The following is a 6271-nucleotide window of genomic DNA, read 5'->3' on the forward strand; positions in this document are numbered from 1 at the left end:
AGGAGGAGGAGGAGGAGGTACGAGGTTGAACCTTCTTCTCTGTTGCTCAACGAGTTCATATTGTGAATTTGCTTTATTTCTGGTGTGTTATGCGATGAGGTTTTAACATTTCCATTCTAATCTAATCCTTAAATCGCTTCTTTTTTCTAGGTCTCATAAATCAGTGGCTAATGATACATTTCTTCGAGTGGGTGAGAGAGAGCACCCAAATATCTGCTGGCCTAACAATTCAGGTACTTTAATTAAATAATTTTTCCTTTTCATCTCTTATGAATATTATTTTTTTTTTTTAAGTTTGTTTTGGGACTGAAACGATGTTTAAGTTTTTTTTTTTGGTGATGAGTAGAACCAGGATTAATTGGAATATTAGATTGCATTTGTAGGTACCATGGACCTCCGCCCCCCGCCGCGGGATCGCGACCTGGCGCGTAGCGCGTGTACACGCTCTAGGGTTCAACCCTAATGAGATGAGATAGTATCCCCTGGTCATCAAATGCCAAGGGGGGATACACGTTATGGGTAAAAGGGAGTCGCCACCTAGAAAGGGTCTAGGACCCATAAATGTCTCCCCCAATCAAGGGAGAGAGACTAATGACTCTGATAGATAAGGCTGGTTTGCACCAAGATTCTGGACAAGTGTCAAGTGACAGACTGGGAAAGTGTTAGGCACCCAGTCTGCCCGACCCGAAGGCCGGTCTCTTTTTGTTTGACCAAAGTTTGTTTGTACCCTACTAACTAGTCCTAAATCTAGGTCACAGAAAACCCTAATCTAGGTATCTAAGCATGACATGTGAAAACCCTAAACCAAGTGTCCAAATTATGCTAGCTAGGTTATGATGCAAATGATGAAATTGTTACGCTAATTAAATAAGCTTAATTTAAAAAGCTAAATTAACGAACCACAATTAAATAAACAACAGTTGAAATGACTAATTACATTAACTAAGTTACTTTAATTAATCTAAATTAGTATTACACTAATGCAAGTGAATGTTGGAGTACAAAAGATAGATAGTAGGAAAACCCAAATCCCCAACACGCACCTAGTGCTACGAGCCGATTTGAGGGGTCAGCCACGCCCGTCCTAAACTAAACACGCCATAAACTACGTCCCATACATTATTTAGAGGGAAATAAAATGAAATCATTTGATTTGAAATTTCAAAATTAGGGGAATCCCAAACCTAAGTTCTAGGACTAGATACATTATAGGCCTGAAATCAAACCAAAATGGATAAAAGAAAAATAAAATATAAAAAAAGGAGGGAAAGATTCCACATAGAAATGAGATAATAGGTTGGGGGCATTACAAATATGGACTATCTAATAGAAAATTAAAGAAATAACAAAAAAAAATAAAATAAAATAAAATAAGAAGGAGAAGAAGAAAAAGAAAAGAAGATAGAAGGGGGTTCGGTTGCTGCTGCAGGAGAAAAAGAAGAGAAGAGAAGAAGAAGAAGAAAAGAAGAAAGAGGGGGGTTCGGCTGCTGCCAGTTACAGCAGCAGGGAAGGAAAAGGGAAGAAGAGAAGAAGAAGAAGAAGAAGAAGAAGAAGGAGGAGGAGGAGTTAGTGCGGCTCGGTTGCTGTTGGTTAGGGGTTGCAGCAGCAGGGAAGGAAAAGAGAAGAAGAGAAGAAGAAGAAGAAGAAGAAGAAGAAGAAGAAGGAGGAGGAGTTAGTGCGGCTCGGTTGTTGCTGGTTAGGGGTTGCAGCAGCAGGGAAGGAGAAGAGAAGGAGAAGAAGAAGAAGGAGGAGGAGTTAGTGCGGCTCGGTCGCTGCTGGTTAGGGGTTGCAGCAGCAAGGAAGGAAAAGGGAAGAAGAGAAGAAGAAGAAGAAGAAGGAGGAGGAGAAGTTAGTGCGGCTCGGTCGGTTGCAGCAGCAGGGAAGAAGAAGAGAGGTGCGGCTGCAGTTCGGTTGCAGCAGCAGGGAAGGAAAAGAGAAGAAGAGAAGAAGAAGAAGAAGAAGAAGAAGAAGAAGAAGAAGAAGAAGAATTAGGTTACATATAAGATTCTGATCTAAGGTCCCAGATTAAAAGAACAAAAAGGAATTTGAAAACTAAACCAAATCAAAGGTAAACATGCTTAAAAAATAATTAAACCTAAATACCCCTTAATTGGACCGGAATAAATCAATTTACATATAATAAACCGTATTGAACCAAATTGATGCTAATTAAGCATAATTAATCTAAATAAATCAATTAGGAATTAATTTATTACATTAGATAAGCTAGCTCTAAACTGCAATTAGGAGAGGAAAATACCTTAAGCCAGCTTTAATCAAGGAACAAGGGGAGATAACCCTTGTGCTTTGAGCCCCCAAATCGAACCGAACCGGATAAGATCTCCCGGCTCAATGAAGGATTAATGTATTAAACTTTTAAACTTAGAGAATGTTTGATTTTAGAGGGAATAAGTTAGCCAAAAACCTTAATAGGGCCATCCTCTCTCCCAAATTCTCAATTTTTTTCCTCCTCTTTTTGGAAGAGGGGAAGGGTTGTTTTTATAACCATGGGACTTGGGGTAATTTTCTCAAATTTTCGATGTGGGACTAAAACTAGATAGGATTGTCCAAAAGGCCTTGCTTTTGGACAAAGTGGAGCTCGGCCTTTTGGAGGCCGAGGTGGAGCACGGCCTGATGGAGGCCGAGGTGTAGCACGGCCTGGTGGAGGCCGAGGTGGAGCAGGGCCTGATGGAGGCCAAGGTGGAGCACGGCCTGATGGATGCCGAGGTGGAGCACGACCTGATGTAGGCCAAGGTGTAGCACGGCCTGAAGGAGGCCGAGGTGGAGCACGGCCTGATGTAGGCCAAGGTGGAGCACGGCCTGATGGAGGCCGAGGTGGAGCACACGGCTTGATGGAGGCCGAGTTGGAGCACGGCCTGATGGAGGCCGAGGTGGAGCACGGCCTGATGGAGGCCGAGGTGCAACACGACCTGATGGAGGCTGAGGTGTAGCACGACCTGAAGGAGGCCGAGGTGCAGCACGGCCTGAAGGAGGTCGAGGTGGAGCACGGCCTATTGGAGGCCGAGGTGGAGCACGGCCTGATGTATGCCGAGGTGGAGCACGGCCTGATGGAGGCCGAGGTGCAGCACGGCCTGATGGAGGCCGAGGTGCAGCACGGCCTGATGTAGGCCGAGGTGGAGCATGGCCTGATGGAGGCCGAGGTGTAGCACGACATTCATTTTCTCTTGAAAGTTTATGGGAAAATATGGTCATTTTCTACTCTAAGTTTGAAAATTCTCCAAGTCTAAAATATCCAACATGTAATCCTTCATATTATCATCATTGCCGGGGGGTGACAAAATTCGGTGTCTACAGATTGCCCCTCTTTGACCGAGACCTGTGTAACGGTCGAAAGGCAAAGAAAAGAACACACCATTTTGTCACCTAGAGCAATGTACTGCCGACATCCGGCTCAAGGATGGCGGAGGTGCAAATGCAAATGCAAAACGAGAGATAAGACCAAAGATAGGAAATGTCGATCGATAACACATGCAAAATCAAGTAGTGTGTGGGCGCTACCGTGATATAAAACCTATCGTAGTCGATCAATATGCAGGTAAAGCCTAGACTAAGGATGCACATGCAATAAGCCATTCTTAGTGTAAAGAACCAAGTAGACAATGAATGCAGGTATGAAATAGTACAAATGCAATTGGCTGTCAGGTATAAATAACCCAACACACCATGAATGTAAAAATGAGACAATGGTGTAAATGCAATTAGCCAACATTGGTATAAAGAACCAAGTAGACTTAAATGCGAGTATGGAAAAGAGTGTAAATACAATCGACCGTGAGGTGTAAATAACTAAACGGATTGCGAATGTAAGTATGGAAAAATGGTGTAAACGTAATTAGCCAATATTGGTATAAAGAACCAAGTAGACTATGAATGCAAGTATGATAAAAGAAGTGTAGATGCAATCAGCTGTCATTGGTGTAAAGAACCAAGCAGACCATAAATGCAAATATGAGACAATGGTGTAAATGAATCGTCAAACACAAGAGAAACTAGGTTTGACCTCGGTGTAAATAACCACCAGACGCAACTTTCAGTCTCAACAGCCGGACTTGAGATAGAAATGGCATTGGTATAAGTAACTGCGAGACCCGATCTTCAGTTCGAAAATAACTAGAATTAAATGGAGGTGACATTGGTGTAAATAACCGTCAGATCCAATCCTCGGCTTAAATAACCAGACTATGAGGTGACACTGACATTAGTGTAAATAACCGTCAGACCCGATCTTCGGTGTAAATAACCAGACCTGAAATGGAATTGGCAATGGTGTAAAGAACCATCTGAACCAATCTTCGGTTTAAAAAACCGGACTCGAACTGGAGCTGACATTTGGTGTAAATAACCGGACTTGAAATGGAATTGGCCATGGTGTAAAGAACCATCGAACCAATCTTCAGTGTAAATAACCGGACTTGAAATGGAATTGGCAATGGTGTAAAGAACCATCTGAACCAATCTTCGGTGTAAATAACCGGACTTAAAATGGAATTGGCCATGGTGTAAAGAACCATTGAACCAATCTTCGGTGTAAATAACCGGACTTGAAATGGAATTGGCAATGGTGTAAAGAACCATCTGAACCAATCTTCGGTGTAAATAACCGGACTTGAAATGGAGCTGACATTGGTGTAAATAACCACCAGGCCCGATCTTCGGTGTAAATAACCGGACTCGAAATGGAATTGGCCATGGTGTAAAGAACCACCCGAACCAATCTTCAGTGTAAATAACCGGAATTGAAATGGAATTGGTAATGATGTAAAGAACCATTGCCCCCAATCTTCATGAGCTGATGCATTTGAGGTTAAATACCTAAAAATCTTAAATGTTCAACATTTTAATCATGAGATGTAATGATATTGTAATTAAATTTAAACAAACACCAACCTGATTGGTTAGACAAAGGATTAGTCATGCAAATCCTAACACTGTGCTCACGTAAGGGAGTGTAAATGATCACCACTATGAAAAGGAGTGAGAAGTGTTTACATTGGAAAATAACAAAGGATTTTGCGAAAACAAATTTCACCATGAGAACGAAGCTAAAACACGGGAGGTAACCCATCAATGAGTGTTGCCCCAGACTGTGACATCTCCAGTTTGCTCGGCCTAAACTCAAATAAATCTGGCCTGAATATGCATTACTTGTATGCATCTGCAACTTATGGCAATATAGTCTGATGTCTTCAATCATAATGATTTTTGGTTACTCCAACCAAATCTTTATCTCATGGTAAAATCCACAACATGTTGATCCCTTCTTTTTCCTGTGAGTGCACCTTTCTGATGTTGCCTTCATTTTATGAGCGGGAATAGTAGTAACTTCCTTAGCTGCTTCTCAACACTTGAGGGGTGGCTCCTTAAAATACCCAAAACATCATGTCTGTGGCACAAGCCCTAAGAAACAAGTAGTAAGGCAATCAAACAATATGAAAAGGATGCAGACCCAATGGTTCTACCAAGTGTAGAGTTGGGAGCTGTTACATGGAATGACGAGCTCACTAGAGAAATCACGCCAACTAAGGAGGCTTAGAAGAAAGGACAAAGTGGTGAAACTCTTGGGAATCTGTCAGAATAAGAGATGGGAAAAAGTGTTCGAGTCTAAGCAGGCCATCTCCTGCTGATAAAAGTAGCAACGATCAAATCGCCTTCAAAATAGGAAGCCAAGAAAGGACATTCATGTGAAGCCCAAACAAAACAAGGAAATATGGTGATTGAGGTGATGGACCGAGCTTGAAATTGACTTCTCAAGCTGCCTACGTATCCTGAGTAAATCAGGAATCAGGTCGGACGTAGTTCCTGCCGCTGGTGATGTATTGGTTGTAAAGCCTTGATAATTAAGTTCCATCATAACTGGGTGAGCTCAAAGTTATCGGAGAAAATCTCACCACATTTAGCCTAGGAGGACTTGTTGGGTTATAATGGGGCTTAGGACTTGGTTCCAAATGAGGGTAAAAGCTCAAATATGCCCCCAGGGTCTAACTAGAATCTTGCAATTTTTGCCTTTATTGCCTTCTTTCTTTTCCTTCAATTTTTGTGAGCAATTTTCTCTCTTGCCCCTGCTTAGGGTATTGGATTGCTTTTTGGATTAGAGCTTTGCTCTTTTCTTTTCCTACTTTTCTTCTTCTTCTTCTTTTCTTTTCTTTTCTTTTTTTTTATTTTTTTTTTTTTTTATTCCTTTTTGTTGATTTGAAGAAAATAGGTGATAGATCATTGCAAGATTCATCATCAAGAGATGGAAATGGGGAGG

This window comes from Macadamia integrifolia, chromosome 2, assembly GCF_013358625.1.
Source record: "Macadamia integrifolia cultivar HAES 741 chromosome 2, SCU_Mint_v3, whole genome shotgun sequence".
NCBI classification, from domain to species: Eukaryota; Viridiplantae; Streptophyta; class Magnoliopsida; order Proteales; family Proteaceae; genus Macadamia; species Macadamia integrifolia.